This window comes from Neodiprion fabricii, chromosome 5, assembly GCF_021155785.1.
Source record: "Neodiprion fabricii isolate iyNeoFabr1 chromosome 5, iyNeoFabr1.1, whole genome shotgun sequence".
NCBI classification, from domain to species: Eukaryota; Metazoa; Arthropoda; class Insecta; order Hymenoptera; family Diprionidae; genus Neodiprion; species Neodiprion fabricii.
The window spans coordinates 2308982-2331900 of NC_060243.1; the positions used below are offsets into that span (position 1 = coordinate 2308982).

At 39.0% G+C, this 22919-nt stretch overlaps 1 protein-coding gene across 13 annotated transcripts in view; it reads left to right on the forward strand.

The window, feature by feature from the left end:
• Nucleotides 1-22919, forward strand: part of LOC124184055 (RNA binding protein fox-1 homolog 2-like) — a 123090-nt gene that overhangs the window by 17129 nt on the left and 83042 nt on the right. For all 13 annotated transcript variants that reach the window (XM_046573417.1, XM_046573422.1, XM_046573426.1 and 10 more), the window contains exon 2: nt 1808-1928. The gene's annotated coding sequence lies outside the window, so the exon portion shown is untranslated. The remainder of the gene's footprint in view (nt 1-1807; nt 1929-22919) is intronic.

A 22919-nucleotide genomic window follows, 5' to 3' on the forward strand; every position in this document is an offset into this window, starting at 1 on the left:
TTCATTTTTTTTATTTTTTGATCTCATCTTTACCTTCCTTTTTTCTCCGCGATCCTTCACCAAAGCTCGAGAGTTTTCCTTTGAATCGAATTATAAAAATTTCATCGGCAAGAATCAGGTATACAATTTATTTATTTATTTATTTATTTATTTTTTTTTTCCACGATTCTTACAAATCATTTTCGAATTTGTTCAACCGATATACGTATCGGTATCGTACAGTTTTGCGTAAAATTCGGTACACCCGTTATTGCCCTCGCTACCTTTTCGTCTGGAAAATACGCCGACGTAGCTCGCGGCCGCTGTGTTATGCCGTCATGTCCACGCGGAAAAGCAACCCCCTGTGCAATATAACGAGGATCGAGGAGGGAAATAGCCTTCCGGCCTTTTCGAAGCTAACGAGGATTCAATAAACCCGGCGCTGCGGTCTCAGCGTTGCCGATTTCCCCTCGGCGCTACGAAATTTGTGCGGGGGGGGGGATAAACAAATATAAATGACAAATTCGAAAACAATTGAACGGACGTGAATGAATAAAAGAATTGCCTAGTCTGCATGAATGAATACGTATCATAATAATGATGATGATAATGATCAATATAATGATGATGATGATGATGATGATGATGATAATAATAGTAAAACAGGAGAGTTTTGGATACAGAGTCAGTTACCGACACTTCGCTCAAAGGTTTGTGTCTTGGCTAATTGTAAGTAAACTGTCGGTAACGAAATCTGTATCCAGAATCTGTATAATAATAGTAATGACAATGACAATGATAATAATAATCGGTTTAACGATATTAGAATAGGCTAGAAGAGTTTTGAGTACAGAGTCAGTTACCGACACTTCACTCAAAGGTTTGCGTCTTGGCTAATTGTAAGTAAACTGTCGGTAACGAAATCTGTATCCAGAATCTGTATAATAATAGTAATGACAATGACAATGATAATAATAATCGATGTAACGATATTAGAATAGGCTAGAAGAGTTTTGAGTACAGAGTCAGTTACCGACACTTCACTCAAAGGTTTGTGTCTCGGCTAATTGTAAGTAAACTGTCGGTAACGAAATCTGTATCCAGAACTCTACCTGCCTGTTCTACTAGTAATGACAATAATGAGAATAAGATTGGGATGCAAAGGGCATCTAAGGTAATTTGCCAAAACCTTCTCATATCTTCCGGTGCTTTGGGGTGTGAAAAATGGAAATAAAAAAAAAAAGAAAGAGAACATATGTCGAAGGGAATAAAAAATTTTACCCACCAAACCGCGGTGTTTGAATTCGGTATGCGCGGAGTAGTAGAAAGAGTAATTGAAACGGCGTCTAATCTGCGAATCTCTGTCCGTCTGTCTGTACTTGTCGGTCGGAATGCCGGGAATCTAGATTGAAAACTGTAAATTGCACTAGCTGGCCTCGTTTTCGCCCGAAGGGTCTGCAGCGCCGTGAGAATAATACGTTGCGATAACTATCAAACAACCTGCTGCAACTTTTCTCCCTCTCTCTCTCTCTCTCTCTCTCTCTCTCTGTGTTTGTCAGTTTTCATTATTACACCCTTTGCAACTCCATTGCACGTATATTATCAAGAAAAAAAAAAAACAACAAAAAACAACGATGCGCGTTGATTTCCGTGTCTTCGATACGTGATAATCAAGTTTTTACCAATTTTCCTTCACTTGAACGATAATTTTATTATTATTATTATTATTATTATTTCTTTTCGCTGTTACGCTTTCATCGAATCAAAAACATGGAATTTTTGAATTTCGAGGTAACGCAGTTTCTCTGCTTTTCTTATATAATTGCAGAAATTTGCCGGGGTAGAGGAAACGGAAACGCGAACGGAAAGGAAGAGGATAGGAGAGGAAATTGTTATACGAGAAGGAGGATTTCATTCGTCAAGACGTGACGACATCGGTAATACGCTATGTGAGTAAATTTACAATTTTGCATTATACATACCTGCGATCTGTACGTGTAATAAATGTCTCGCGAAAACTGGCGTTAATCAGCTTTACAATTTTACATATAGCCTTACGTAAACGTTACTCTTACTACTTATATGTCTGAAAAAAAGTGGTAATCAAGTTGAGAAGATAATTCGCTTTTTATAATAAAAATGTTAAAAAGTTGTTGACGAGTTGTTTGAACAAAAATTTGTGTGACAAATCTCTGGTGGAATTCTTTTAATTTCGTATGAAACGAATTCGTTGGTTTTTGCCGAATACCTGAGAATTTATTTCGAATTTTCGGTGATTTTTAGTGACCGGTTTTCGAGAATTTAACAAATATTAAAAAATTGATCAATAGTCCTGAATTTTTCGACAAGTTTTCTTAAACGGTTGTACGTTACACTGAAAAAGTTTTAGATGCATGGAACGAATAGTTTCATAAATAGAGGGTTGGAAAATTTTGAAAAACGAAATTATTAAAAATCGATGAAAAATCGATGAATTCATTTTATATGAAATAAAAAAAGTTTCACTGGAGATTTGGTGCACAAATTTTTGTTTAAACAATTTATCGACAACTTTTCGGCGTTATTATTATTCAAAACAAATTGTCTCGCGAACTTTTGGCTGGAAATAGAAGTCCCTTAACATTTTACTACAGAGGTAAAAGACATGCGTGATCCGTAATAATTATATTTGGAAACTGATCGTAGCGACGGAGTCTAAAATTGATATAATCGAAATACTTTGCCTCGGATATTCTTGGCCAGCGTTTAATTACGATATATATGTAACCCCATTAATCGTTTATCTGCGAAAGAAGAAACGGTAAATTTTCGGCCCTGAAATTTTAACGATTCGGTTCTTCAGATATGCATCGTTGCACGCCATCGTACAATCATTCCTTATTCTACGTAATATACGATACGATTATTCAGCAAGGCGCCGTCCTTCGGCTATGCGGTAGAAAATTAAGTGAAAAGGAAGGAGAAAACTCGGAGAAGATAAATATCGACGATTTTTTACAAATTTTTATCGTTTTAGACATCGAGGTTATCGGACGTTAACGGCGTTTTATAACTATCGGTAGCGATGATTTTGTTTCTTCTTTTTTTCAATTGAAAATCACCCGCTTCGCTTGTTAATTATTATAACGAGCAGCGAGTGTGTTGTACGGTCGACAAATCAAATTCGAAACTCGAAACTAACTTGCCGACACCCGCTGGTTATATCATCGTCGATACGTAACCCAAAGTTAAACTTTTCGGCGAATTTAAACAACGACGATCAATACTTGCAGAGACGAAACTGCATCGTAATTTCACGGTTTGCGTTCTCGCGATTTTCGCGCGCTCGTTGTTGTTGCATATTATTGCAGTTTTGTAACGTGAGAAAATGAAAAATAACAATACATGTGTGAGAAAAAACGACAATGATGAACAATGTGGTTTTTGTGCGTGAAGAAATTATTCGCCGTTTAATTTAATTTGCAAAGAATCGTGATATTTGCATGAACTCTGTTTCTCCATTTGTCGTTACACCGATTTTATGTAACCGAAGTAAAAGCTTGTATCTAAACATCTCAGGATTTCAAATTATATTACATACATATTGAACAAAAAATACGTTTCATCAAATTTACGCACAACAACGAAAGTTTTTGCAAACTTGTTCAATCAGAAGCTTATTAACCAAAAATGACAACAACACGCGTTTCAAATATCCTCGATAAACTTCTCTAAACCGTTGCGATTCTCTCGATCACAAGAATCGACGGACATTCTTCCTTGTGCATTTCGCTAATGGCAAATCACATCGGATCGCAACGCGTTGCATCGAAGCGTCGCGGTGCGATCCAATTCTTTTGAAGAACGGAGCAATCTAAACGTCAGACGCGAATAAGCTGAGAGTCGGATCGACGCCGCTATGTACAACACCTATATCTACAATACATACATGTATATCTTTGTGTGCACATAAATATACATGTACAAGGTTCGGCGGGCGTTGAAATCGATCTGTTGAACACGGCTTGACTCCCCCCACCCCCCATCGTTCCTTCCCTTCCTCCTTTTTCTCGAGGATGCGAACGCCACCGTTTAATCAACCCTTTCACTGGGTGTCGACCAAGTGATTCCCTCATCATTTAATGCGTTTACACGCTGACGAGGGAAACTACGAATGGTGCAACGATTTTTTTTTTTTTTATTTTATTTTATTTTAAACACAAAATCACGGCCCGTGCTTCGCAAAGGCGAAATAAAACTAATTGATCGATTAATTAGTACTGAGTTTTAGCTTGTTTATGCAACTTTTATATATATATATATATATATATATTATATACACAGTCACACACACACCCACTAATGTATTATAGTACACAAAGATCATATCACATTTGGTTCAGTTTCGTGAAATTTTCTTTCCCATTCTTTTGGTCGGTTCTCTTAATTTAATCTCTCTGAACGTTTTTTTTTTTTCTCTCTCTTTGTATTATCGTTTTACGATATTTTTCTCCTTGACAAGTATGCCGATATATTTGAACAATACACGTCATATCGTCTTGTATTAATTGAAAATACGAAATCTTATACGTTTGTGTGAATTAATTCTGTTTTGTATATACCTAGTCGTACACGGTACATGATGGATTTCTTTTGTCATCGTAAAGATAATCTCTATGTAAGGATATGATCTTGAGTAAGTTTAGAACGATCGAGGAGACAGTCAGGCGTCGGAAATCAAGGACGTGGGAACGCGGGTAATTATCTGCTGTCTATTCTTTTCTATTTATTCAGTAGACTCACAGGTTTCGCTAAGGAAATTTGAAATCTAGATTGAAATCGCGCCGCGTTTCGGAGTATCGATCGGAACGACGGATTTCTGTCTTACCGACGCTGAGGAGTCGCCGAGTATCGTTGCTTGGCCGTTGTGGCGCTTTCGGCCCGCGGCGGGCGGGAAAGTGTTGAAACAATTGAATAGCAAACTTTTATACGGGAAGAACATTGCACTTCACTTCGCTTTGAAAAGTGACGAAGAAATATCGAAGACGGGGGTATTGTTGCCAAGTTGATGTTCGCAGTGACGATAAAGGAACGCCGTAGACTCGCAACGATGCTTAACCTGATTATTCGGCTTCGTAATATACAGATTAGACGCGACTTGAATTACGAATGGGAGGAACTCGATCGTGAGATATGGGTACGTCGATTTCCACATTCCCATTTTTAACCTTCCTGCTGCCTCATTTTTCCAACTTTGAGTAACAAAACTCTGACCATTTCCATCAACGACGATTCTTAACCGTGTACATGGAAATTGACGAAAGTATTAATTTCAATTATTCTCGCTTTGATTAGCTGCATATCGTCGGCATTACCGTTAGTTTTCTTCGAGTTCGGAGAATTCAATTGTTCGAGCCTTATATTTCGAACTATTGTACCTCAGTTGTCTCGATTCAACGCCTTGTGTAATGATAAGCCGTGGGGGGAAAATCGAATTGGAATATTCTCATTTCTCGCGATATTGTTTATATTTCGATTACTTGGTAAATGCGAAATTGTGAAAACACAGGAATAGAAGTTTGAAAAATCGGGAACAAATGGGCTGCGTCAAGGAACGAAGGTAACGGTAATTACGGGAAGCGAGTTACCATACCGTTACCGTAGGTAACTTACCGACCGAATGTTGTATCCACGTTATTACCATCTCGTTCTGCCTTACCGTGAGAGCAATACGAGAACCAAAATTGCTACGTAAGTGTCTGTTCGGCTCGTGTCTCCGTCTACAGTGATATTTTGCATTCGTTCGCATATTTCAGCGTCTTTCTCCCTCTCCCGCCATGGTAATTAATTAATTACCTACTCGGGGCAATTTGAGAGAATTTGTGCCAGTTTAAAAATTTTTTTTTCAATTCTTGTTACCGGATTTTGATCGTAACATAGTCATGGCTAGATTGTTAGGACGAGGTATCATTCAGTCGTTCGCATAGAAATCAGTGTACAGAGTTGCGTGCGCGTTGATTTATTCCGAATACGTATATGCATAATGCATAACAGACGATCCTGATTACGAGATTAATTACAAGTGTAACAACAATATGAGACGACTTCCAAATCGCTTCTAGTCAATACCTTCTATTTACCCCCATGCAAAACGTCGATTACACACCGCTACGCGTGTGTTTTGCGTGTAACGAAATATCGTCATGCATAAAACATTTGAAATTTTTCCATCCGTTCTCCACCGTTCTCATTTCAACCGCAACTCCCCTCTTTCATCATACGCGTGGTCCTCATTTCTCACTTATTATCCCCTGGCTGATCAACGTCGCTGTAACTAATCTACAAACCCGTAACAATCGGAGAAGCGCTAAAAATCACGAAAGGATATTGACATATTTTACATGACATACTCGATACGCGAGTTGGATCAACGTAATTTCGAGACACTGGAAATGCGCACACGTTTCAACATCCATTGATGTACACGTGCGTGCGGGGAATTTCTTTAATGCTTGTACAAAGGAGCTAAAGAGAGACGGACGAAATAGACTAACGTCGATTTAAGCGTGTATGGGTATGCAGAGCGAGAGAGTAGAGGTGCGTGATTTGAACAACTGATTCACCACGTATTCCCGGAGAATATATTTAGACCGATTTCTGGACCAATGCCAGATGAGAAGAAGGTGTACAGAGGCCCTGTAATCCGATATTATACACGCGGCGGGAGAGGAGGGCAGTCGTAAGGTTGGAATCGTCGGTATTGGACCGCCTTCTTTTCGCACAAAGAAATCCACCGTTCTCCTAATAATCATGACTAGGGGCCGGATTAACGTGCGGTTACATTATTATTATTGTTTTTTATCTTTTTTTTTTTTAATTTAAAATCATTTTCTATACACAAAGTACGATGTTCAGAGGCAAAAAATTCACTTCTCCATGTTTTTAGTTTTTCAAGTATTTCCATATTTTCTTATTTCGTTGATAATCGTGACGATGTTTATTCGCTGAAACATCTGTCATTTTTACAGAATAATCTCCTCCCCGCCTCTCGCTTTTAAAACAATCGTTACTTACAGTAACTTGGAATTATCCAAAGATTCGGTAAATCGGAATCAATCAAAATTTGCAAGCTGATATTTTTTTAAAAACGTAACCATTGTACAAAAAACTGATATTCTGATGTACCAAAAACGGGAAAAATTCTTTTGTCCGAGGTTTCGTAACGTCAACGTTACTGAACACCTCAACCTCGCCTGCAACAATCGTTGAACAAACGTTCGTTTGTTACGAAAATTTTTTTCATCACCCCGAATCACAATTTACGGTGTGATGAACGAACTTATTTTGTTACAGCCGAGATTTCAACTAGGTACAAAAGCCTGCCTGGTTTATGTACCGTACAAGCATCTCAGTGGGGAAATAATCGTTTTCACCTTGGCTATATATATATATATATATATATATATAAAAATAAATATATATATAAAAGTATGTATGTGCATGTTCGTGCTGTGTATATCTTATAATATAGATCCTAAAGCTACTCCGCGCTGAAAGAGAACGAAACTGAGGATCGAGAGATCAGCTCCGCACAGCTGTGCTGTTAAAAAGCGCAAGGTCGATGATATAGGCATAGTTTTATAGCTCCCTTGTCGATTTTCCTCTCTTCTTTCATTGTACTGTCCGGCATTTTTTTTTATTTTTTATTTTTAATTTTTTTTTTTTTATAACATTGCAATAGCTACAAATTAACTACTTTCAGACTTTATCCTTTTTGTTCGTGCTTCTTTCCGAATTTCGTGATTCTGGGCTAACGAAAAAAATGTCACGAGTATGAAAATGTTGCGGGACGAATGGACGTATCTTTTTGATCGCGTTGAGTTGAAAAGCTTGAATTTTTTACACCCCTGATACTTCTAAACGTTACTGAGAAAAAGGCTCTTGACGGACGGACAACGATGTGATCCTTCGTAAGGGTTTCGTTTTTTGATTTTCCGTTTTTAATTTTACTGTATTTTTTTTTTTTTTTTTTATTATTGTCTCTTATTTTTCTTCCGCTTACCGCAGCAATTATTTCGTCAAATTTTATTCAGGTATTTAAGAATCCGCGTTGAATTTTGAAAATTGTACGGTTACAATTAACAGACTCAAGTTTTAATCTTGATTTATTTTGTCGCGATGATATTTACATATGATTAAATATATATATATATATATATATATATATTTTTTTACAAATAATTTCTAATTCCGGACGAGATTGAATTTAGTATTTATAACTAAAAAAAAAAAAAAAAAAATCGTTCCTTTCGCGTTACATTTATAGCTATTATAACGGATAGCCGTTGGGTTTACAGTAAAAGTATAAACAGAAAAACGATAATATCTGTATTTAAATTTTTGAATGATTTCCGTAGGAAATATGCACAAACATAGAAAAAATGGTGAAATTTAGCTCCTGATTATTATTTCTTGATCTCTCCATCCGCCTCTCCAGCTTTGCGGCTGGTTGTTTATTAACATTGGAGGGAACGTTATACGACAGCCGACGTGCATGCATTTATACTATAATAATGTATTATATTTATGCCTGTACTCAGAGCTCTGCTTATAAGCAGAAGCAGCAGAAGCAGCAGCAGCAGCAGTGAAGTTTCAACGTTTCTCGATGTTATTTTTGTGAAATAAAAAAGCGGATGTATACGTACGAGATCTCGTGCATACGGTGGAAAAGCGACAAAAAATATACAAATCGTTAAAATACAGGGAAAAACGAGACGCGGTGGCGAAGAAAATGCGACGAGGCAAAGAGTGCTTTTATCTAACCTTTAAAACTATTGAAACGTGATATACAGACTCAACAGAAAGACGAATCGTTATTTCTCGTTTTATCTTACGGGTGGAAATCTCAGTTCGATAGTTAGTGAAAATTTTTATCAATCGTTTCAAGAAATAGTTTTCCATCTTTTTTTTTCTCTTTTTTTTCTTACGATTCTTAGACGTTTTTGACACGTTTCAGACGTCGAGTTCTTTATTTTTTTTTTTTTCAAAACTTTCGCTTTTCTCCCAGTGCGAGAATGATTCTGCAAAATAAATCGCGGCGTTCGATTTGTCGGCAAATTTTACCCCTATTTCGTACAATTGACAATTATTTGATCTGCCGCACGTATTTCGAGAAAATATTTTAAGAAATAAATGATATCGAAATATTGTTATCTCACCGACGTTGTCGATGAAAACATGTTTAATAATTGATATTCAGTCCTTGAGACGTTTTTGCATCCGTAGACTTTGCAAGGGAGCGAATTTCGGCAAAGGTTTACTTTGAAGACGAAAATCATTGTCTCAGCTTTCGTTTATTATTTTGTCAAGTTTTTGATCCGACGCATTTTTCACCCGACTGTCTCGCTCGCTCGGTCTTTTCCCACGTGCATAGAACGAAACGAAACCCGCTCTCGTTCGAATATTCGAGAGAAGAAGAAGAAGAAGTAGAAGAAGGGTCAGGGAATGTAAATTGTAAACGTGATACGCAGCTGCCGGGCATGCCTCGCTGTTCAACGTCAACTTTTTGCCGGGAATGAGTTTTCTCCGACTCGAGTTTTGCCACGCGTTGTTTAACGCAACGATATATGCCCTCAGCTTCCTTTTCATCATCTCGACACAACTCACTCGCCTGCCTATTCAATTATACGCCCAGAGTGTGCAGAGCGGCTGACTCGTTGCAGCGATCATCATTGCTCGTTACTATACGCTTCGGTGTTTCTCCTTTGCTCCGATGTAAAGAAAAAAAAAAATGAAAAAATATGATCAATTCCACGTTACTTTGTCACGTGGAGCGATTTTGGTGTACATTTATTTATTTATTTATTTTTTTTTTCATCAAATTCGTAACGAAACAGGCGTGGAAATCTTTTCAAAGTGGAAAAATAGAATTTTTCAGATTTTTGGGGGGGGGGGGGGGGGGATTTTCAGACCGTTTGAAACAACGTTGAAAAGACAAACAAAAAAAACAATGGAAACAAAAATCGGTCCGTTGTGTACATTTTTGGAAAAGAAGATAGTTTTTTTACAACTTAAAAAAAAAAAAGAAACCGTTCTTTTCAAAAAATCACTGAATATTTATAAATTGTTGACGTTAATTTGTAAAAAATTCAGAACACCGTTTCAGAGTTTGTTTATTTGGGACGATTGTAAGACGAATTTTGACAAATAAATTAAAAAAATGCACGAGGGTCAAACGTTTGTTGGGTTCGCGTGGGATTCATCGTGTATAATTTGATTTATTTTCTTCTTTTTTTTTTCATCCAACTATCCGACGAAAAATAGAAATGAATTTGATCAAAGATCGAAGAATAAAAATATACCGGTCTTGGTCGTTTATAAATTTATAACAACGAAACGAGAACTCGTCGAATTTTGTCGGTTTTTGAATGATCCCTATGATCATAGATACGCTTATCGTTAACGCATATGATTGTTGGAATACACAATCCTCGAACTGATATGAGTCTACTCAAAATAAGATATTGAGGGTATGAGGTAAATGTAATAACTATAAGTAGAGGATACACCGTTGTATTATTATAATGATAGTAATTACGGTCGTAAGGTACAGTTATATATACGTATACAAAGCGTAACGATAATGAAGATTAGGCAAATTTTCGTCATTTCCATAACCGTATGACTTGGCTACTGCTTACCGTCCTTTGGTTTGAAAAGTATTTCTATATTCACAGATTACATCCATCATTGTAAGAACGTCTTCTTCTATTTTATTTAAAAAATTCTTCAATCATGGAGAAACAAAATAACAAAATGTATAAAAAGCAGAAGAAAAATTGAATGAAAAAAATTCTGGATAAATGAATACTTGGCAAAAATTGGAGAGAATTGAGAGAGTCGAGAGTTGGCAGGGAATGCCCCATATTTTTCATGCATACCGAATAAACGGGGGCCGCCTCGGGAGTAAATAGAAGCACTTTCTACATCGCAGGGACGTATAGCATTTGTGTATGTATGCGTGTGTATGATGAATGTATGGATGGGTGGATGAACGGATGGATGGATGGATGGATGGATGGATGGATGAAGGAGAGCCGTAGATAGAGGGGCTCTCCCATCGTCAGTCGCTATGGTAACCCTCTCTTAACCGCGGCGCGTTCTCTCTCTCTCTCTCTCTCTCTACTAGTCTTCTTCTCCTTCTTCTTCTACGAGCAAAAATTTTTCATCCCCTATATCAGACTTGACCCACCATATAACACGACATAAAGTGTCCTTTTAAACGCAATACACGTATAATTGTGTTGAGAAGAATTTACGAAACATTTTGTACATGTACAATGAAAAACGTAAAGAAAAACTTGTAACAACAGGTATAATTTTATAATCAGCAAAGTTGAACATCGAATTAGGTGCACGACTTTTGGATTCTTGTTAGAAGATAGGGTGGCAATGAAATTATGGTTAAATTTTTACTGTCGGTCGAGAATTTAACGGAAAAATGGAAGGATTTTCAAATTCCTTACACCTTGCACTTCTTGTAGATGTATAATCACCAAACACCCCAATATATCTCCCTGCAGGGTCGTGATTATATTCGTTTACGGGTAATAAAACTTGACAAAGTTTATGCAGTTTATAAACTGTACAAAGTTATCCGGTTAAATAAGCTAAGTTTCGGGTACACCGGCTAGCCGAATTACCGTTCCCCGGAATTTTTGCAAGGCGTTGTTCGTTCGCAAGTCGGGTCGGTTCTCACTACGGTTCCTTGGAAACAACCCCCCCACACACAAGCATACATACACAAACACACACACACGCACACGTGTCTACAACCCTGCAAACGGCATCTGGACTCCATGTGAAAAGCAGATGTGCACAACGTAATGGTATGCATACATACATGCGTAGATATGCGTAATGCACAGAACAGAGGTATAGACGCGCAACCCCAAACCTCGTAGCTTCGCAGCGTGTTTTATATGCATATACCGGGAGAATCTGATGAAACTTGAAAACGAACCGCGCACGCGCGAGTTTTATCCTCTCTTCGCGCAGGCTGGCCAACCCGAGTTTTCAGCCGTCAAACTCTTTCCGCCGGCGACGCGGTTCCTACGAATTTTCGAGGTTAGGATCTCGAAGAATCGAGACGGCGACTCGGAAAGGTTTCGGAAGCATTTGTCGTCGGGGCGGAAAGTCGATTCTTCGAAGAACGGTCGGAACTCGACGCTTGCGCTCTTTGAAAATTCAAACGCAGACATTTTGCGTAGGTTGGCCCGCCTGCGTCGCGGACGAGAATATCGCCGCGGGAACGTTTCGCCGACCAATGAGATTTGATCATTCGGCGCACGCGCGGTTCATTTTCAAGTTTCGAGAGATTCTCCCGGTATATATATATATGTATATCGATATATATGGGGCATTCCACGCCGAACTCGGTAAACGTATTTGACCATGACATTGTTTTATTTCACCAAAGATTTTTCCTGCCGTAGTACGAATTCGCCCTGAAACGGTTGAGAAAAACATTTCGATTTTTTTTCTTGTTCTTTTTTCGTAATAAGTGAATTTGGATGTTCTTGAAATGGATCGAAAGAAAAATCATAGGTTAAAGACGAGTTATTAAAAGAAAAGTGTACATTTTTTTTTAATCATCCCTTCAGGGATCGTATTAACGTAGGAAAAATCGTTGGTGAAATTGACAAATGTCATGGTAAACCGGTTTACCGAGTTGGCGTGGAATGCCCCATATATACGTATACACATCTATATCGTATGCGTATGTACACAGTTCCAAAAACGTATATCGGTGTACACGCGTGCGTTGGTGGAGAAGAGGGTGCGTGTAGTTACATACACGCGTGCATACCTTGTAACGTCGATTCGTAGGCAAAGACGCACACATTCGCTACGGCTAAATATATACCTATCATCATCGTGCCTCTTCGCGATGCCGCAATCCAAAAGCTGTTCGTGTTTATGACGCGACGTGTGTTGACGCCTGTGTGCAATTAATTGACAGAGATCATTCGCCGGGCAATTTTACCCCCCCCCCCCCTATCTTAAAAACAGCGCCAAAAGATGACTCGGGATTTTCTTCTCACCCTTTTTTTTTTCGTTTTTATTTTTTGGCACGCTCTTCATCGTTCCACTATAACTGCTCTCGCTCTCTTTCTTGCCGGTGTGTTGTATTTTTTATTTTTTTTATTCTTTATTTATCCTTTTTTACTTCGGTTTTCTATTCATTTTCATACACACGGTTGGAAAGAAAACGAAAAATAATGTCTCAGCAGGTCTGATAAAATTTTTGGATCGTTTCGACCATTTATTTTACGCATACCTGAGTGAGAGAAGAAAAACCTGAAACTTAGAAATTAAGCGTCAATATGACAATTTAAACGTTAAAATTACAAAACATTTCTTTCATATTCATATTCATAGTATTGTATTATAACAAATATGAGACAAATACAAAGTGGAATTACTGGGACATTATGTTTAGTTATTGCATTTTTTCAACGGTTTACCTTTGAGTTTGTTAATTTGTAATCGGTATTAGTGACCATGTATTACATAACGAACTTGTTCGTTTACTAGAAATATATGACGTGTATTTTCTATGGAGGTACTGGAATTACTTTACCCTTATGTATACATATATTCAGATCTGTAACATAAACTCCGTAGCGAACGAAACACTTTCACGGCTAGTTTCCCCTTCACGAAATACGCCGTAAAGAATCCCAACTTACACGCAGACGCGAAGTGTTTTATTGCATATGTATTATTTTTATACACGTGTAACGCGTGTGTAATGTATAATTTCTTAATCCTCAAGGTAAACGATTCGGTTTTCTATACTTTCATTCGTACACGGTAAAAAGAAGTTTAATTTTTTAATTTTTTTTTTTCCAATATTGCAAACTGACAGGCCGAGAAAAAAAGATTCTGTTTTTTTACGCTACCTATTCACGTCGATCTTATTTCGTAAAAATCATCCTCGTCGTCAAATCCTTGATACTCTTGATAACTATTTTATCCGGCATCTCGCGTAGGCATATAATCCGTTGTACGTATGTGTTAGTTCGTTACATTACATCCGAGAGCATAGGAAGCGTTATAAATTTTTTGTGCGCACCCCTCGAACTCTGCTGGGTTGCCAGGGCAACTCGAGATGCAAGAGGGGAAGCCGACAGCGTCGATCCTAATTATTATACTTATTCATCTACGGGGTGAATATAAGTTTTGAACAACGATCCATATTCCTTAGTTTTACTGTGTATACACCCTCGTGCGTATTAAAAAGTTATTAGATAACTAACTACTCTGTGTTTTAATCCAGATTATAAACGTAACGAAAGAAAAAGTAAGAAATAGTTTATAACTAACATACATATACCGGGATAGTCTCTTGAAACTTGAAAACGAACCGCGCACGCGCGAGTTTTATCGGCTGTTCGCGCAGGCTGGCCAACCCGAGTTTTCAGCCGTCAAACTCTTTCCGCCGGCGACGCGGTTCCTACGAATTTTCGAGGTTAGGATCTCGAAGAATCGAGACGGCGACTCGGAAAGGTTTCGGAAGCATTTGTCGTCGGGGCGGAAAGTCGATTCTTCGAAGAACGGTCGGAACTCGACGCTCGCGCTCTTTGAAAATTCAAACGCAGACATTTTGCGTAGGTTGGCCCGCCTGCGTCGCGGACGAGAATATCGCCGCGGGAACCTTTCGCCGACCAATGAGATTTGATCATTCGGCGCACGCGCGGTTCATTTTCAAGTTTCGAGAGATTCTTCCGGTATATCTGTATATATGTATATATATATATATTGAAAATTTGAACTTGAATTTTATATACTATACGTTTACAGATTTTAACTGTAGTCGATTAAGTCAACTACGATTATTCGGTCAGAGATGGGAATTTTTGATATTCTCACAGGTATTTTCTTATCGCATATCGCCCGTGAGGTTTATCTTATTACACTCTGGTGTAAAATAAGACTCGCGTTGCTCGCGTGCACCGAGGAGGTGTTCCTCCTCCTACTTCTTCTTCTTCAGCTCACGTGGGGCCAAATACTTGTCGTAGACCTCCTCTGCGAAACTGTTTCATTAAAATAGATTCACCCTATCCAGAATTGTACGTCGTTGGTGTTCCAGAAAAGACAACGAAAAAGTAAAGTAAAAGAATAAAATAAAAATTGTACAATCTCTCTCTAATCTCTGGATACAACGATCGACCTGAACCAGAAAAAAAAAAAAAAAAGAATTATTTTTCCTTGATCAACGGATATAGAACGAGATAGATCATCAACGGGTACGATAATAATAATGATAATAGTAATAGTAATAATAATATCGGTTGGAAAAGTCGTAAAACGTTGACGGGAATATAATGGTTGTAAATTTTTTTTTTTTTTTTATACGCTTTCAATTTTTACAGCATTAACTACTAAAAGACAGCGAGTAAAAAGTGTAGGAAAATGGAGTTATAAATAAAATTATATACCCACTTGTTTGTATAATCTTTGTACATTGAATCGGTATTATTCATCCGTTGGATGTAATAACACGAATTATATTATTTATAGGGGTGGGAGGTTTAGTAGAGCGTTTATAGTTTAACATACGTACAGAGTAACGCAAGGAGAGTATCTTTTTAATTTTCTTTTTTTTTTATTACTTCTGCAAAAAATTCTTACATACTTCTCGATTTCGATAATTATAGAAATTACGCATCCCCAAGGCACTTGCTTTATACCGCCGTCCCAGTTCGTTCCAAATTCTCACGTGTCACGGCACATAGACGCGTGAACGCGCAAGTGTGCGTTTTGTACGTATGAATACACACGCCGTTCCTTGAAAGTTTTCCGAACACGTTGTACGTAACGTCGAATCGCGCGATTCTTGAAAAAAGCCAAATAAACTAATCGTTCGATCTCTTTTTTTCTCTCTCTCTCTCTCTCTCTCTCTCAGTTTCTCTCTTTTTTCCTTTTTCTCCTGCTCATCTTTCGCTAGCGGTGATTTTTCTACTCACGTTTATTTATCCGGTATTACATGTATAGATATAATAAGGTAGATTTGGAGCTATGCGTTGGCGGCGTATTCGGAATACGTGGATGAATACTCTTTCGTAAGTATAGTTCGACGGATATTATAGGCGTTGAAAATTTTCCGCAGACGTTTTTATTCGGGATTCTAATGGGATCGGTACAGTTTGTATTTGTAATATTGTTACAAAGGGTGGAGATTACCCGTTTCTTTCACTTTTCTAACGATCCGGTAGTCGGCGTGGATAAAAGAAGTTTGAATATTCATATATCGTGAAATGAATAAGGTTGCTGCGTCAAACGATATTATTTAAAAAAAAAACAAACCTGTCTTGTTACATACCGACTTTAAATTGTAATTGCACACGTTTTAGTGCTGAAGCATTTTCCCCAAAACAATTTAATTATCTCGACAGGCTCTCGAACGAAATTATTTATCGCAACGTAAAGAAAGTTGCGATATCTGTAATAATCGTACGATTAATCGGTAATTTATAAGGTGAGAGGGGAATTTTTTGAGGATTTGAACAATGAACTATACTTATGTTCGTTGAATGAACGCGTGCATGCATGCAAATATCCCGTGAAACAACACAAGCTGTTCGTGGTTCACGAGGAACAAACTGACAAAACAACGAAGCAGGCATGCAAGCAAACAAACAAACAGACAAACAAACAAACTAAGTGAAACGAATAAACAGAAGCGCGAGAAACGAGAAATTCACTGTATACCTGTGTATAATGCGGGGGATCGAAACAGCGTCGAATTAAAAATGAAAATAAAAAACAAAGAAGAAAAGAAAAAACAATTCGTGCAAATCGCTGGATTTCAGAAATTTATTTGTTGTAATAACTCGCGACGCGATATTATAAATATAATGATACGAAAAGTTGATCGCCGATCGATGAGGCTGAAGTTAATCAGTATCGTTATTTGGATGACTTACGTTTCTAATGTGAATTTAAAAAAACACGATGTTAGGTAATTTGACAATCGCAGAAATGTCTGAAATGCAGTAAAATCGTAATATGACAAAACTGAAATATGTGTTTATATTTATTTAGTTATTTTTTTTTTAACTTTAATCAATCATTCAACGTCACTGTATAAACTTGTAAAAATAGTAATTATTCCCACGAATGTTTAGTTGCGGTTGGTTAACGCTACCACATAAATTTTGGCAGTAGTAACGATTACAATAGTTTCAAAACACTATCTTTTCTCTATTTTCAATACGCTTGGTACATTATGCGTACATATATGTATACACAGATACCAGAGGGTATTATACAAAATTTATCGCTAAATATCACATCATTACCTTGTATTATAAAACAATGAACGACATATACGATATAGTTGAAAATTGCTAAACGTCTTTAATTTTATTCGCCATGCTTCGGGAGGGGCGGTTCTTGTTTTTGTTTAAATCATCTCCGCATCTCCCTCCTCCTCCTCTTATTCTTCTTCCTCTTCTTCTTCTTCCTCCTCCTGTAATTCCTTTTCCCCGTTTTCTTTCAATCTTTCCTCGAATAACACTCTCGACGACGAAAAGATGGAAGCAAGGAAATTTCCCGGCGTCGTGTGCAGCCTCGGCATCGACGACGCTGCAGCCGTCGGGGCGTTGGGGTGCGGAGAGGGGGTCGAGGGGCGAGTGAGGGAGATTCGGTAAGGGTGCCCGTCTATCCTGCAGGAACCCACAACGGGGCGCTCGACCGTCGACGTCGACGTCGTCTCGGTTAAGCCCCCGGGCCTCGAAAACGTGGGGAGCTCTCTCTGCCCCTAACGCAACGACGACGGCGCGGCATCGACCGCAATGCTGCAAACGAGAACGAAAGGCCGCCGCCTTCCCCTCTCCTCTCCTCTCCTCTCCTCTCCTCTCCTCTCCTCACCGCCCCTCCCTTCCAACCCCTCGTCGATCCCACCATCGGCGTCATCCTCTATCCCTCATCTCGTTCCCTCCGTCCCTCCCCTCTTGTCCTTCCCTCGGCATGTGTACCTACATGCATACATACACACACACACCGGCGGCGAACTCACCGAACGCCGACGCCGACGCCAGAGATGAGGAGGGCAAAGAAAAAACACTCCGATGCCTGACTGACCCGCATGAATATGTGTGCACGGTTGTACCCAAAATACGAATCGTTTCGTTATCTTTGAAAGATAATGCATACATATTTTGTATTCTTATTTTGGTTTTTTTTTTTTTTTTTTGTTTTAATATTTTTTCGTTTTATTTTTTATTTTTTGTTACCATGCCGCCTGTTGGTGTGTCGAACTTTGACCTTTCTACAGCCCCTCTCCCATATTATTCCTCCCATTCCTCCCATTTCTCTCCCTCAGCCGTTAACCGACAGTTTGACGCGAGATTTGTGCAGATCAAGGCCAAGTTCGTTCGACGGGTGATAGATTATTGTTATTATTATTATTATTATTATTATTTCGTTGCACGTAACGCGTTACGATCGGTGAAGCTGGATAGGGGGGTGGTGGGGGGGGGGGGGGGGGCTGATGATCGTAGAACGAGGAAACGAAAAAAAGAAAAAAAAAAAAATTGTCTAATCGTGTCTTTGCAACGTATCGTTTTATTTCGTATCTTCGAACGTACGATATTACGCATCATATGTCTGATATAATTATTATTTTTCATTTGGCTCTGTTCGATGTGTTATAAAATTGAATATAGACGATTTGTTGTTATTGTTCGTATCACCGCTTATTTCGGCGCATGTATCACGTGACGCACCGCACTTAGGCGCACACGCAACGCGATGCGACGCACAGACTCCGGGATGCACATGCGCATTCGTGCCTGTGTATATACGTATATACACACACACACGGACACACACAACTATACATTCATCACGGAGGCCGGATGCGGAGAACTGCAGGGGACGAACGACGAGTAGCGACGGCTGTAGCAGCAGCAGCAGCAGCAACAGCAGCAGCAGCTACGATGAGGGGAGAAAGAAAGAAAGAGACAGAGAGAGAGAGAGAGAGAGAGAGAGAGATAGAGAGAAAGTCATACTTTAGTCTGGAATCTTGTCAAATATTTGCTCCGATTGAACAAACATATATATGTATATGTACGTGCATACATATGCATGCATGTATGCAGTCAGTCATATAGGTTTATTATATGTACGTATATACGTAGGCATATGTGACGTGCAAACATGATTAGAGACGAAATTACATTTTCTATACGTGTATATATATATATATATATATACACAGTATTATACGTATGTAAGAAATACGGTTTATCGGAAAAAACGATGATTTTCTCGGTGGTACAGCTTGCTGTAAAGATGATGCAGAAAAATATTGCGTATGAAGAGAAGAAAAAAAATTGAAAATTAAAAATATTGACAACACTTTTCAAACGTCGATTGCAAATCTTCAGTATATGCGTAAATGTAAACGGTTATTATTTAATCGTCATAGATTCCTTGTGACATGGGGAAGGGTAAGAAAACTCGAATTGTCGATTGACTAGAATGATCAGAATATCGAATTTTCATAGAAACGAAACGCTTGAACATCAAATTTAAAAATGTGAAACGTCATCAAAGTATAGATAATTGTAAATACAGCAAGGTCAGAACGTTAAACCGTAAAATCTAGAAACCGTATACGATTTTACAGTTCGGCAATTCTATGTTTCTGACCTTACCCGTTATTTTACTATTTTGAAATCCTGTAAATTAAGCTGTCGCTTTTTTCCAAAAATTCTACAAAAATCGCGACCGTTCAATTTTCTTCTTCTTTCTCACATTTCCGTATCTCAACCTCCCCCCCCCCCCCCCCCCCGACTCCGTGTGATACGTACGAATAAAAAAAAAAAAAAAAAAAACACGTGCGAAAATTGAGGTGGAAAAACAGAACGAGCAGCGGCGTCGTGGCGAGCATTATTCGTACCGCACGCATACGCATACACGCGCGCAAGTACACAACGAAAATACACAGCGCGTGCGTACGCTAGAGAAAGGAGCCAGCGTCATGATTTTCGGAACGCTCTAGGGGGGGGTGGGAGGGCGAGAATCGACGCGTCGAGAGGTGCGCAGTCGTTCGGATTTAGTTCGTCTCGGGGCCGCAAGGCGGCGCTGACCGTCTTCTAGGCAGGCGGGATCCATCGATGCTTGAACCCCGCCGCCTCCGCCGTGTCGCAGGACTGCCCGGCATCATCGGCATTTCGCAGCAGCAGCTTTGTCGTCAGTCGCAGAGGGACGACGCATCCGTTTGGGAGGTTAATACTTGTGAGACGCGCGGCGCGGACGGTTTTTTTTTTCGTTTGCTATTCATTCGAAAGATATCGAATTCCAACCCGGACACGCTGTTAACAAACGACGCCCCGCGTACGTCGTCGCCAGACCCGCTCGTCTTTGTTTTCTAAGCCGTTTGTCCGTTCCTGACACGTTGTTGCACGTTGTTCGTGGTTTGTGGTTATTCGTTGTTCTTCGTTTTTTTTTTTTTATTTCTTTTTACAAAAGAAAAGGGGAATCCCTCCCCACCATCCAACCCTAAATCTTGTTGTACACGTGCGCGTTTCATTCATCGTTTATTTGTGATACGATTGTTCGTAATAATGACGATTAACGGTTGTACGAGTTTCGTCGAGACAAATTGTACGACGATTATAATGATTTCATCAAGAATTGTGTATTGAGAAAATAATATAACGAACGTATAAATATACGAATAATTTGTATAAATTAATATACGAAAAAGTGAGTGAAGCGTGTAGAGAATATTATATCTGTCGAGATAAGATTCTTCTACTACCACTACTACTTGCTTCTTTCTTTCTTCCGTTCGTTCGTTCGTTGTACCTACATAATATTTCGTTGTGCGCTGCCGCTGCTGCTGCAGCAACGTTTCGTTTCGTTTCGTTCACGACGACTACTTACGTGCTGTGTTGCATATTCAAGTTTGAATAATTCTCACACTCCTCGCAGTCCGAAACTCGACGTTCCGCGTCGCCGGGCGTGAGATAAAAATCGCATAAACAACAGCAGCAACAACAACAACAACAACAATAATAATAATAAAAATTATACATTTTATTGCATACGTCGGCTTACATCACGAAGTTATTTGAAATTGCTCCAATTTACAACGCGGTGTTTGGTGATTGTTGTCTTTTTTTATCTTCCCATACAGTGGTGAATATTATACAGAATTATGAATACTTGTGGATAAATAATACAAAAAATAATAAAAATAACGACAATAACGATAAAAAATCGTAAAAGAAGTAGTTTTCCTTCTTTTCGCTTCGATACTGGTGTCTCTCTCTGTGTATGTGTACGTGCGTGCGTGCGTGCATCTCGTTTTCATTTATTCGCTCCGATTCGTGAAAAGAAATAAAAAGAAAAATAAATAAATAAATAAGTAAATCAAATCGTCGAAAACAGTGAAAACTTCGTTACGACTGTGATGTGTGCAGTGAAAGTATATTGATCAAAAAAAAAAGGAAAAAGAAAAAACTACCCCGGCATCAGCAACGCCGCTACCTGCTCGACTCGCTGCTGACTTCACACGCCGAGGAAGACGAGAATTGATCCGGCGTTCTTCTTCCTTCTATACTCTGTTTGAAAATCCGATCCCCCTCCATCCCCCCACCGCCCCTTTCCCGGCTGTGTTGTTGGCTGGGAGGTAAAAAGGGAGGACAGTCTGGGATTTTTTTCCGGCCCTTTTAAATTCCCTTCCATATCTCTCTCTCTCTCTCTCCTCCTCTCTAGCTCCTTTTTTTTCCCCCCCTCTCTCCTTTCTTTATTTTCAACAACGGTGGAGCAAAACGGCCTCAAACTGTGGGGCTCTGGGGCGTTCTTTTTACCTCCGCAAGGGGTCTACTATCCCGTAAGTGACGACACAGAGATTGTAAAGATTCATACACGATTCGCATTTTATTGCACGATTGCGTAACGGTCCGGTATGGAACGATTTTAACAATTAATTTCGCCTTTATTTCGATCCGACGGCCGCCGGCGCGTGTGGTTTTTACACCACGTATTTTTCTCTGTAATTTACACGGCATCTTTGGCATCTCTCTCCATCTCTCTCTCTCTCTCTTCGTCGAGAACGTTCTTCGTCGACGTTGTCGTTATTCTTCGTTTGCGCCAGGAACGGATCTCCCCATGCATCGCGTGTGTGTGTGTGTGTGTGTTGCGTACACGTACTCGTTTTAATATTCAATCGACGGCAGAGGTCAACTGCTTTGTTTAGCCGCTACGACGACGACGACGACGACGACGGCATGGCTGGCACAGCGCGAATAACCGCGCGTCCGAGTTTAAACTCGCAAACGAAACACGAACGTGAATGCAAAACCGAGGTTTTAACACCTCCTCCCCCAACGCCATCGCATGTTTGTCCGTGTGCGTAGACGTGTACTTACTCCAGTTGGAAACGATTCGTTTTATTAATGTTTAATTGATTAACCGGTTATTTGCTATTTTTGACTTTTCGATTTCGTATCTTCATGTCATACCGTGTATGTAATGCGAAACATGTTTCATATCACGTCTCTCTGTATCTTTTTCCTTCTCTCTCCGCGCTATGTCCAACATCTATTTTCAACATGTTACACATATTCTATCTAACATTCTCTGCATCCTTTCCCTCACTGAGAGAAATTTTTATTTCCGGTTACCGCTCGGTACTCGACTATTTTCATTTTTTAACAGAATCGAAAAATATTGTTCCAGGTAGAAAATGAAAATTAGTTTTCCATCTGTTACCGGAAATTCTAGCATCCGTTGCTATTCTTTCTCATTACGATCACTGTTGCTATACTTTCTTGCAACTGTTGCGAAAATTGAACGCTCGCGCAACGATAAATTGACGTTAAATTCAAACCGTTTTCTTTAACGATACCTGTTTTACTCAATTTTTCTAGTTACTGTAA